This window comes from Neolamprologus brichardi, chromosome 9 (genome assembly GCF_056152115.1).
Source record: "Neolamprologus brichardi isolate AB-2024 chromosome 9, ASM5615211v1, whole genome shotgun sequence".
NCBI lineage: Eukaryota > Metazoa > Chordata > Actinopteri > Cichliformes > Cichlidae > Neolamprologus > Neolamprologus brichardi.
In genome coordinates this window covers 41112704-41125689 of record NC_142112.1, presented here as the reverse complement: position 1 = coordinate 41125689, position 12986 = coordinate 41112704, and the positions used below count along the sequence as shown (strand labels likewise).

The 12986-nt window shown below is 39.3% G+C and overlaps 1 protein-coding gene across 4 annotated transcripts in view; it reads left to right on the top strand.

Annotated features, from left to right (window-relative positions):
- LOC102779429 (receptor-type tyrosine-protein phosphatase mu-like) overlaps window positions 1-12986 on the top strand; it is a 166578-nt gene that overhangs the window by 90297 nt on the left and 63295 nt on the right. The gene's annotated exons all lie outside the window — the stretch shown is intronic.

Sequence of the window (12986 nt, the reverse complement as noted above, 5' to 3'; positions counted from 1 at the left end):
CTCCCACGCAGCGTGACTGGCTGAAGCCCTGAAGCAGAAAACAGCTTCACTTTCACATAAAAACAGCTTCTCCATGGCCTGCTGTGACACACATGCAACAACACATACATACAAACTACACACACGCCACACACAAGGAGACACACACACAGATAAATTCTGTCTTCAAAGCAGTGTTTTGATAGCCTTTAAACTGAAAACAGCAGCTCTCTGCCTCCAAGGGGGGATACTGTCTGTGTGTGTGTCTGTGTGTGTGTGTGTGTTTGTGTGATGAAACAGGAGGGAGCTGATAGCCGAGTTCGTCTGACCTTGAAGAGACGAAATGAAAACAGAAAATAAAAGAAACCAGTTCACTAAACTGCAGCTGAACTGGTTTCATAGATCAGACATGAAGATTATTAAATATTAGGTCTCTCTCCTCCAGGTCTCTGTTAGTACATGACTTAATAGAGATCAACAAATCGATTTACTCTGCCTTACAGAAACCTGGTTGCAGCAGGATGATTATGTTAGTTTAAATGAATCAACACCCCCGAGTCATTCTAACTACCAGAAACCTCGAAGCACAGGCCGAGGGGGAGGTGTGGCAGCAATTTTTCACATCAGCCTATTAATCAACCAAAGACCCAGACAGACTTTTAATTCATTTGAAAGCCTGATGCTTAGCCTCGTCCACCCCAGCTGTAAAACTCAGAAACCAGTCTTACTTGTTATCATCTATCGTCCATCTATCTACATAACTGTCTAGATATTTATGTTACTACATACATTCCCTGTGTAGGTACCTCTTAGAGTTTACGTTTATTTTTTTCTTCTCTTATCCTAAAGGAATTTTAATGTAAAAATCTACATGCTGCTAACAGAGAGATGTCAAACTGTGTTTCATTGTTCTGGTAACAGTGACAACAAAGATCTATTCTATTCTACTCTTTCTTTAAAAAAAAAAAAAAAAAGATTTATTGATTTTTTATTTTGGAATACAAACAGCAACAAATCAGCACAGCCAAATACAAATGAGAAGAAGAGAAGAAGAAAAAAACAAATACAGATACATGAGCAGTGTTGGGTAAGTTACTTTAAATTTGTAACTTAGTTACATTACTAGTTACTGCTATCAAAAGTAACTCAGTTACTTTAAGTTACTCGTTACTTTCAAAGTAATTAGTTACTAGGGAAAGTAACTTTGGTTTTACCCAGAATTCTCTTATTAATGTGTTGCTTCCCTAACTGGATCCCCAGCAAGGATGCCAGTCTTCTAGCTTGCTTACATGTTAGCAGTATCCTGTCAAAAGTGCACTGTGCCACCTAATGACCTGAACCTAAAATGGTTAAAATGGCAGTGTGAGTGCAAGTTAATGATGAAATAAATGAAACTATATTAGAAACTAACAATGTTTGTTTTATGTGACACTTTTTTATCAGTCTGTTTTTCTATTGTTTCAACCCTCTACAAATGCAAACACATCATTTTGGGGTTGATACAGCAGTGCTATAAATCTAGTCATTGTACGTAGTATCACTAGGAAGAAGCAGTGGATCACAAAACACGATATACAGTGTGTTGAAACTTTTGAAAGATGTATTTATTTTTGTCATTTAAATGGGGAGAAAGTATGCTTTTAGCAGTGCCAACATTAAACTGTGCCTCAGACCATTTAGGAGCTGTAGGTATCAAAGTGCAAAACATATAGTGCAAAAATGGTTTAACATAAACACAGTGAGGTTTGTCCATTCTTTGTAAACTCAACTGCTGAACTGTGCCAACTGGAGACCTCATGTTCAGTAATAAAAGTATTTTCAGGAAAGGGAAGAGAAAGCAAATAAATAATGAGTATCTTCAGCCTCATAAACAGTCAAACCAAAATAATATTTCCTCCATACTGGCCATGTCGATAAATAAAATATAATTGCATTTTAAGTGCTTCAGTGGTCTAAGTTTCACTTGGAAATATTAACATGCTTGACCTTGTAGAGCACCACTGAAGGCAACACATCATCATCATATCAGCACTACTCAACTTCCATCAAACCAACACTTGTACCTCAAGAGGAGAAGCTCCTCAAACTTATGATCGGACAACCTGTTCCTCTTTGGAGTGAGAATCAGGTTTCCCAGCCTGAAAAGCCTTTAAACTGGGGCACTTGAAGGAGTGGCTGCATTAAGTTTAAGAAAGAGTTTCTTTATCATTGGGAAATGCTTCAGAGAGTCTAACTTTGTTGCTCCTGATTTACTCAGGATATTTACTCGGCTACCTCAGCTTCAGCAGTGGCATATATGTCCTCATTTTCTTCAAAGGAGAAGATCCTCTTTGCTAGAACCCGGGTGCTGTGTTGTCTTGGTGGTGCCGGTACCTGGTTGTAGCTGATCTTGCTCAGGGAGAAGTTTTCGACACTCTACCAACAAACGTCCCTTTGCGAGGTCCTTCCGCGCCTGGTCATGTAACCAACGAAACTTAAATTTTGGTAGTGTCACAGCAGCCAGCAAAGCATCTTCACTTCCAAGGACATGTGCAAACCTTGTTTTGCAATGCATTGTTTCAACATTAAATTAACTAGAAAAATTTGCATTTCCTGCAAAAATGCTGTGTGGATGCTTTAAAGCTGAAGCTGTCTGCTAAAAATAGCTGAAAAAGCTGAAAGGTTGCAGAAATTGTAAAAACTTTGCAGAAGCAAATGAACTTTGCTAAAATGTAATAACTTAGCAGAACTGCAATAAACATAATACTTGGCAAACATGATAACTTCTCAAAAATACAAGAATTTAGGAGAAATAGTATAAGATAACAGAAAGAATATATTTAACCAAAAATACTCAAACATTACAGAAACACTATGATTTAGAAAAATAATACAACATAGCAGAAATACTGTGATTTTCCAGAGACACTGTGATGAACTATGAATATTGTAATTAAAATTAATACTATGTTTCAGCACAAATACTCTGGTTTAGCACAAATATTATAACATAGCAGAAATACAATTATATAGCAGAAATGCTATATTTAGAAAGAAAAATATAATATAGTATAAATACTATGATTTAGCAGAAATACTACAATAGAGCATAATAACAATGATTTAGAACAAATACTATGATTGAGCAGAATAGTAATAACTTAAGTGAAAATACTAGAAAAGTAAAATGACAAGCTGAAAAAAAACAGAACATGGTTCACAAGCTCCTTCAAAACGAATTGTTGTTCACCTGTGAAAAAAATAAATAAATAAAAGTAAATTTGGGGAAAAAAACAATAGATAAACACAAAATCAAATATGGATACAGAAATGTACAGAGAGAGACACACACACAGGGTCTATGCCAGTCAACCATTCTGAATATATTATATTTTTATCCAACAATGAGATGCTGCCCTAAAGAGGGTCTCTCCCTCTCCCTCTCTCTCTCTCTCTCCCTCTCTCTCTCTCTCTCTCACACACACACACACACACACACACACACACACAGCAGCAGCAGCAAGTGAACAGGGGCTGTTAACAGCATGTTTCTAAGTCAGTCAAACAGCTGTGAGCTGCTCAATTTGAATCCACCAATCAGAGAGGTTGTGTACTTTTTTCCCGTGCACCATGTGCAGGGTTTTACGCACAGAGAAACAGGTTTTTTGCAGTCTATTTGTCATATTGAGGATTCCCCTCAAAAAAAAGGCCAGAATTACTAGAACTGTCATTCTTACACCGTTTTGTTCAGAAGGAATGGGGGAATCCTTAAGTGTTGACTATTTAAAATAAAAATATGAATTATTAGAGATATATGACACAGTTTTAATGTCCCAGCCCTCAGATATGATTGGCTGGCTGGGAAGCCATGCAGGCCCTGATATGTAAATTTGAATATTACAGTCCTCACAGAGGATTGACTCCCTGGGGACCTGCCAGAAATATGTCAAAATACTATGATTACCCAGAAATACTACATTTAGTAGAAATACTATGTTTTAGCACAAATACTCTAGAATGGCAGAAATACTATATTAAGCAATATAAATATTCTATAAAAATCCTATAAAAAGCAAAAATACTGTACTATGATTTGGTAGAAAAACTATGATTAATCAGAAATACTATATTTGGCAGAAATACTATGTTTTAGCACAAATACTCTAAAATAGCAGAAATACTATAATTAAGCAGAAATACTATATTAAGCAATAATCCTATAAAAAGCAGAAATACTGTACTATGATTTGGTAGAAAAACTATAATTAATCAGAAATACTATATTTGGCAGAAATACTATGTTTTAGCAGAAATATTATATTTAGCACAAATCTTATAAAATAGCAGAAATAGTATGATTTAGGAGAAATACTAAAAAGCAGCAGACATGCTATGATTTAGCACAATAGTAATAACTTAAATAGAAAAATTGGAAAAGCAAAATGGACAGCTGAAAAAATGCTGAACATGCTAAGGGTCCCTCAAATATACTTGTTAAATGAAAAAAATTGGCAAAAATAAATAAATAACAGCCACACAATCACAAATATGGACACATATGGAAACACACATGCACAGAGAGATACACACAAGATCCAATTCAGTCAACCAGTCTAAATATACTGAATTTGAATCTCAAAATGAGATGCTCCCATAAAAGGCTTTCTCTCTCTTTCTCTCTCTGTCTCGCACGCACACACACACACACACACACACATGCTCACACAGTAGCATGAGCAGCAAGTGAACAGGGACTCATATGTCAAACAGCCTGGAGCTGCTCAATTTGAATCCACCAATCAGAGAGGCTGTGTACTTTTTCCCGCCAAAACAGGTGCACCTGTTTTCACACACACGCAGCACAGAGAGAGACAGGATTTTTGTAGTCTATATATAAGTTTTGCAGTCTATAGCACAAATACTATCAAATGGCAGAAATACTGTATTTAGCACAAACACTGAAAAGTGGCAGAAATATTATAACTTAACAGAAAAACTATGATTTAGCAGAATAGTAATAACTTACATAGAAATATTGGAAATACAAAATGGAAAGCAGAAAAAATCTGAACATGCTTAGGTTACAAAACTACTTGTTGTTCAACTGTGACAAATTGGCAGAAATTAAAAAAAGACAACAAGAAAAAAGAGCAAGCAGATATACACAATTACAAATATGGACACATATTTGTAATTGTAATTTCATAAACACACATGCACAGACAGACACACACAGGATCAATGCCAGTCGACCAGTCTGAATATATTCAATGTCATTCCTACAATGAGATGCTGCAAAATGGTCTCCCCCTCTCTCTCTGTAACACACAAATACACACACACACACACACACACACACACACACACACACACACCAGCAGCAGCATCAGTAGCAGCAGTAAGTGAACAAACAGGGGCTGTACATACAGTGTTTCCTGTATGTTTCTAGGTCAGTCAAAAATCCTGGAGCTGCTAAATTTGAATCCACCAATCAGAGAGGCTGTGTACTTTTTCCCGCCAAAACAGGTGTACCTGTTTTTACACACACGCAGCACAGAGACAGGATGTCTATTTCTCATAGTGAGGATTCCCCTCAAGTAAATGGCCATAATTTCCTAACCGTAGGGGCTAGAACAGTCATTCTTACACTAGATTGGATGAATCTTCAGGTGTTGACTATTTATCACTAAAATATGAACTATTGAAGATATTTGACTTGTAATGCACCATAACTGAGTAGAGGCAAAGCGAAAACTGCCTTGACTTGCCCTCAAACAACGCTTTGTAACTCTAAATCTATTTGGAGCATCCACATCATTCTTTCACCGTAAGAGACAGCAGGCTTTGGTGAACAGTCATGGAAATTTTCAGGTCTCTGTGGAAATCCATCAAAAAGATATGACAAGAGAAAAAAGTGGTTCATTTCCAGATTTGGAAATCTGAAGAAATCTGAGCGAAGGACCAATTTCCTACCCTCAAACAAACGTAATTCATGGCCAAATGGTAATAGGTGAGAAAAAAATTGAATTGTAAGCGTCAGGAGTGTCTGAAGATATATTGGCACAAGCCTCATGTCTTAACTTTGCTTCATTAAGGAGATATGACGATTCGAAAAAGCGCCTCATTAGAGAATTTCAGCGGCGATTTTGAACAAACTCTCCATTGACTTTCTATGGAGAGTTTTCAGATTTGGTGTTGCTCTGAGGAGATTTGCCAAAATTCTATAAATCCCACAACAATGATAGTGACATTTTCTGAAAGCCAGCAAAACTACCTACGTTTTGATGTATAATTTGTGGGGGTTGAGTGAAAATTGAGCGAGTAGCAAGATGTTGTTTGGACATGAAGAGAACATTGAGAAAGCACAAGTGGCTCACTCAAAGCCAACTGCATAGCAACCATAACAACGCATGTATTTTCTGAAAAATCACAAAGCTGCAACTCAAAACTTAAAGAGGGATAAGATGAAAACAGTAACAGATATGAAAAAGCTGAATTATACATGAATAGCTCAATAATTTGTGAACATTTTAAAGTTTGAATGGAGTTTCTACGTGGAAGTATGAGGAAGTAGTCAAGTTTCACATACGAGCAAGTTTTAGCAGAATTGCGTAAGTTTCCCATTCATTTCAATGGGACAAATTAAAGAAAAAAAGCTTAATGTTTTAAAAAGTATAATAGCAAAAAATACCAAAAGTCATAGCCATCATTAGCAGAAATAGCAGAATAGTTTAAAATTTGAACGGTGAAAATCGGCTGAAAATTGTCGAAGTAGTTAAATGCCAAAAAACGTACGGAAGCAACTAGAACTAGAACAATTTGCATTTCCTGCGAAAATGCTGTGTGGATGCCTTAATGCTGAAGATGTCTGCAGAAAAAAGCTGAAAAAGTTGAAAAGTTGCAAAAAGTTGTATGGCGGTGAAGAAACTGAAAATTCTGCTGGAAACAGGTGAAGAAGCAGAAATTTTTTGCTGAAAAGTGGTGAAAAGCAAAAAATTCTACTGAAAGGGCTAAAGACGGAGAAATTTTTGCTGAAAAGTGGTGAAAAAAAAACGTTGCCTTGAGCAGGATTTGAACCTGGCCCTCCTGGTCTCAAGGCGGCTACTCATCTCACTGAGCCAAACCCATTCTCACAAAGAAGAGGTGGAGAGACTGACAATTCGACTGAAATGAGCAGAAGCTGCTGAGAATTGTGCTGATAAGAAGTGAAAAGGCTGAAAATTCTGCAGAAGAGGTGAATAAGCAGAATTTCTGCTGAAAATAGTTTTTTTCTGAAAAGGGATGAAAAAACTTAAAATTTTGCTGAAAACAGGTGAAAAAGTTGAAATTTGTGTTGAAAAGAGTTAAATAAGTTGAATTGATAACTGAAAAAATTGTTGCCTAAAGCGGGATTTGAACCCGGGCCTCCCAGTCTGAGAACGGCTGCTCATCTCACTGAGCTAAAACACAGCTAAGCCCGGCGAGCAAAATCAGTGACCCCAAGGATAATGTGGAAGAAATGGGCAAAAAATATTGCATAAAAAATTAAATATCTCAAAAAGTATAGAAGTTATGAGCACCAAAAGCCATAGCAGGAAAGAGCAGAAAGAGCAGAATTTTGTAAGATTTGAACGGTGAAAATAGCACAAAACTTGAGGGAGTGGTTAAGTGCCAAAAACGTACGGAAGCAACTTGCAGATGAAAAATAATAAAGAGAAACAGGAACTCAATAGTGTGGATGCTTAATCAGCAATTAATTAAAAATTAACAGCATGCAGTAGCTTTATGTAGAATGTTTTTTAATTTGTAAATAGTGTAACGCATTACTTAATAACGCGTTAGTCCCTACACTGTATATGAGTTACAGATGTACATGTCTGGGTCAAAATATGTACAGTGTTCCACATTTAAAGTCAATGGAAAGAAAAAAGAAAAAAAGTGAATACAGACATTAATTATTGTGTTTAAAAGCGAAATGTGATCCCCCTTCATGTAATAACACAGCAAGGTCACGAGGTAGGTGATCAAGCAAAGGCTGCCATATCCTACAAAATGCATCACAATTGCCCTTTATAATGGCAGTAAGGGCTCCATGGGCAACACCTTGAATGTTTCTCTGTACCATTGTGTAACAGTGGGGGGCTGTCTCTGAATCCATTGAAACAGTACACATCGCCTCGCTAAAGGTAAAAGTTTACATAACAAAAGCATTTGTACAGACGACACAGAAGCCCTTCTATAGATGGACCCAGAGTGAACAGCACAGGGTTCAGTGGGATCGTCTGGTGAAAGACTGAGCGAAGCTCCATAGCAAAAGTTTTCCAAAATCTAGTAATTAAAGGACATATGCAATGGTAGTAGGTCCCTACATCTGTATTGCACTTTACACAAAGAGGAGAAATCTGAGGATGAATTTTATTTAGAAACTCTGGTGTACGCTGCAGTCTATGTACGATTCTGTAACGGCTTTCCTGGAGTCTGTTACAGGAAGACATTTTCTTGGCAGATCTAAAAGTTTTGGACCATGCTTCTGCACTAAGCTGAACTTCAAGGTCGGTTTCCCACTGAACCCTGGCCTTATCAGTGGTTACAAAATTCAGATACAATCATTTCCCATAACAAAGAGAGAGAAATTTCTTTTTTGTGATTTTTTTCCTCATTAAATTTAAGGAGAAAGCTTTCATTAGGATTCAAAGCAGGTTGATTGGCTCAAAATTTAAGGGGATTTATAAAATGTCTTACTTGCAGGAACCCAAAGAAGTGTTTCTGTGGGTCGCTGGGTAGCGCATTCTGAAGCAGATGCCCTTGTCAAGGCACGACAAGAAGCATTAAATCCCAGTCGTTTCTCACGTAGGAAAAATCCTGGTGTATAAAGAGCCGCTGTCCGTCGTAGTGAAGTTCTGGGGCCGCTCTCACTGCTGCCATGATCCGCTGTTTGTCTCTGGAGTTGTGGAGCATAATAACCACCGGGCTGGGGTGAGCACCCCGCGGGCCAAGGCCCTGGTGTGCACGGTCAATATGAATGCACGCTTTACCCGTGGAGCTGTTCCCCAGTCCAAGCATAGCAGGCAGCCAGGCTTCAAAAAACTGAATAGGACTCTCACCCGCCGCGCTTTCTTTCAGATTAATAATGCGGATGTTGTCACGCCTGCTGCAGTTCTCTAAATCATCCAAGCTTTTTGCCATGATCTCAATCTTCTCCTCAGCTTCAGCCAGTCTTCCCGCGAGGTCAGTCACCCCGTCTTCCACATCTGAGATTCTCTGCTCTGCCTCCGTGACGTGTTTGGAGACGTTTTCCAGCGAGGACGAAATTTTCTTTAGTGTCCCAGACAGTGTAGACAGTTTTAGGTCAATTACCTTACTGATGCTATTAGTCACTAGGGCTGCCACGATTATGGCGACTATCAAAATTGTCGACGACTAATTTAATAGTCGACGCATCATTTGAAGCTTTGTAAGATCCCAAAAGACGCAGGAACAAGTAATAGGATTTAAGAGTGTAATAATGGACCGAAACAGAAGATGGCAGCACTGCGTGTACAAGGAGGCCAGCTGCCGTTAAACCCCGAAGAAGATGAAGCTGTGTCCGGTATCGTAGCTGTGTCCAAATTCAGGAACCACATCCTCCTGTGCCGCATTTGTAGGCTTATTACGTTACAGCAACATGACAAAGGCTGTCCAAATTCGAAGACTCTGACAAATACGGCCGACAAATGTGCCCTTCATTTGCCCAGATTTGAAAGATGGGTCGGGTGTGTCCTTCGTGGCCCAACCTATCCCAGAATTCAGTTTCCAACAATGGCGGCACCTACTTAGTTTTAATATTGCTCTTATTATTCTTTCTGGGTCACAAAATAAACGTTTAACATATTTTCAGGCGAGAATGTAGCTGTGTAAACCTCAAATATCTGCTCAGTTTATCAAGACACCACATATTTTCAAAAGCGCTCCGACGTTTTCGGAGACGTCTGTTACCCACTAGCTCGATAGCTAGCCGGGGGCTAGGCTCACTAGAGCCGTGAGAACACCGGACTCCCAGCAAATCGTTTTCAAACCCACCGCCATCTTTCGCTACTCAGGTTAAACATGATTTATAAGTCACTTAGATAACTTAAAAATGTTATTGTTTGGCTTTTTTCAGTGTTTTATTTGTTCCTGAGTAAATCGGTTTGGCTGAGATCAAAGTTATTAGGTTTGATTATGCTCGAGAATTTACTTCGGTGTCCTGTTATATTTTATATATTGTCTTTATTTTTAGTTAGCACATACCTTAAACACTTACAGCTGTAAGATAATGATAGTTATATAAGAGCAGATGCTGCTGGTGCAATAAGCTGTACGTTTTACGTCCAATGGATGATGATCTAATTAGTTGACTAATCGTAAAAATAATCGGTGACTAGTCGACTATCAAAATAATCGTTTGTGGCAGCCCTATTAGTCACCTGACATATGAGAGCTGCAGTGTCCAGGACTGGTCGCCTGTTGCTACTAGCATGTCAGTTTGACTAGCACTGGTCATCATGGCGGCCGTCGTCTTTCGAGTCTATATCTTTGTCTGTTTCGACATTACTTGTCCGAAAAGCTGATTTAGGACGGTTGCATATTCCCAAAGCCCTCAGTCAGTAGTTTACATAGAAATATAGACAGTAGCACGCATTGCACTGTAATAAATACAGGCGGGAAGAGGAGCACAGTGAAAGCACGTCGTCTAGACCAGTGTTTCCCAACCACTGTGCCGCGGCACATAGGTGTGCCGTGAGAGATCATCAGGTGTGCCGTGGGAAATTATTCAGTTTTAATTAATTGGTCCAAAAATACAATTGAATAATTACTACAAGCAATACAATCATAGTTGGGCATCTGTGGTTTCAATCCAGTGACTGGTAGAGTAATTACTCTTTCGTGGCAGTGGGTGGCAGTGGGTAGCACAATATCACCTTGTTAAGTTAAGACAATAGAATTAGTGATGTGCGGTATGTGGCAGCTGCAAGACGTACAACAAAGATGGATAAATATTTGAAAAGAAAAACTGCGGACTCCGAACTGGGCCTTGGACAAAATTTTATTCCAGGGGAGCCTAGTATGAGCGGTGGTCAAAAGAAAGCAAAAACGGTGAGCAGTACAGCGGAAGTTATCTTTCTTTTGGATTTACTTTCACTGGAGATCCAACTGCACTGACTCTGCTATGTTCTGTGTGTCGAGAAAAGCTTTCAAACAGTGCCAAGCTTAAACGTCATCTTCATACAAAACATCCCTCACTTCAAAACAAGAACACAGACTATTTTGTTCGCCTGCGTCAACACGCTGAGAAGCAGGTAACTTTAATGCGAAAAAACACAAAGGTGTCTAAAAGAGCTCTCAAAGCTAGCTACTTAGTAGCTGAATTTATAGCCAAATCCAAAAAACCACACACCGTAGCAGAGACATTAGTACTACCTGCCTGCAATGCCTCTGTGAATGAGATGCTGGGCCCTGATGTAGTTAAAGAAATAGGCAGAGTCCTGCTCTCAAATAACACAACTGCCAGACGCATCGATGACATGTCTGCAGACATTGAAAGTGTGGTTTTGGAGAAGATATGCTTCAGTGGGAAGTTTGCATTGCCACTTGATGAGTCTACGGACATCAGTGGACATTCCCAACTCTTGGCCAATGTGCGTTTTGTGGATGGAGACTCCATCAGAGAAAACTTTCTATTTTGCAAGGTCTGCCAGAAAAAACAACAGGAGAGGAAATTTTTCAGGTTGCATCCGAATATCTTGAACAAGGACGACTTAAGTGAGAAAACTGCACCTGTCTGCACTGATAGAGCAGCAGCCATGGTCGGGCGCACCAAAGGTTTGCAGAGTGAAAGCGATACACCAAGATGTTATTGTTTTTCTGCACCGCGAGGCGCTCGTTTCCAAGACTTTACCATTCGCACGACATCATCCAACACAGGAGCTAGGTCTGCTGGTAAACTTCGTCAAAACTTCATTGAATTTGGGTCTTCATTTCCTGCCAGAATATCATCTTTGTGTTCATCTAGACCAGGTTTCACACTGAGTATAAACAAACTGAGAGAATAACTTGCCATTATATGAACTGTATTAGGCTACACTGTGTCATTTTGGAACAAGTTTGGTTGGTGGAGTGCCACAGGATATTTTTAATCTATAAAATGTGCCCTGACTCAAAAAAGGTTGAAAACACTGTTCTAGCCAACCATCTTCACCGGAAGTCCCCACAGATATTCTCTTCTTTTCTATATCAAACAAATATGTAGGACTGCCTTTTTTACAGTATGACACAAAGTGAGGCGACTGTTGTTCTGATTTGGTGCTGTTTAAATAAAATTGAATTGAATTGTACTCAATGTCTTCATAGAGCAGACGTGCTGAAACCCCTCGCCCCACACACACACACACACACACACACACACACACACACTCAAAGGGTGAGTGATGGCAGTTGTCAAGCTGTGATTGGAAAAGTGGGCTATGTCTGAAATGACACATTACAGCGCTCGACAGCGACGTGGTGTCCTGAATGTTTCTCATCTACTGAGTCACCTGGAAGGATATTACACCTGAACACACACACACACACACACACACACACACACACACACAGTGGTTAATGGGTTTTCCATGGGACTGACATCCCATCACATTATACAGTCAGAGCAGGAGGACTCCCTCACACATCATCTGTCCCTCCTTCAGGCTGAGGGCAGCCAGCCTCTCTCAGACCAGCAGCTGGACCAGAACCACAGAACAGAACCAGTGAGAACTGTTCTGAGACGGCCGCTGTGATTGGTTCTGCTGTTTCGAATGATAACTGTAAGGCAGGCTATGATTTGCGAAGCGCTGTCATTTAGATGCAGCAGAGTCATTTTTGGAGCAGGTGGGCGCAGTAAACGTGGTGTTGCTGGTTATGATTTGATTACAGTTAATCATGGAAAGTTTATTCAACAGTGATATTTACTGTGCCATAGATACATGATGCATACATGGTATCAGAGATCTTGTTAGGTGCTGGCTACCACTGGTTCCTGTGGATGCTCC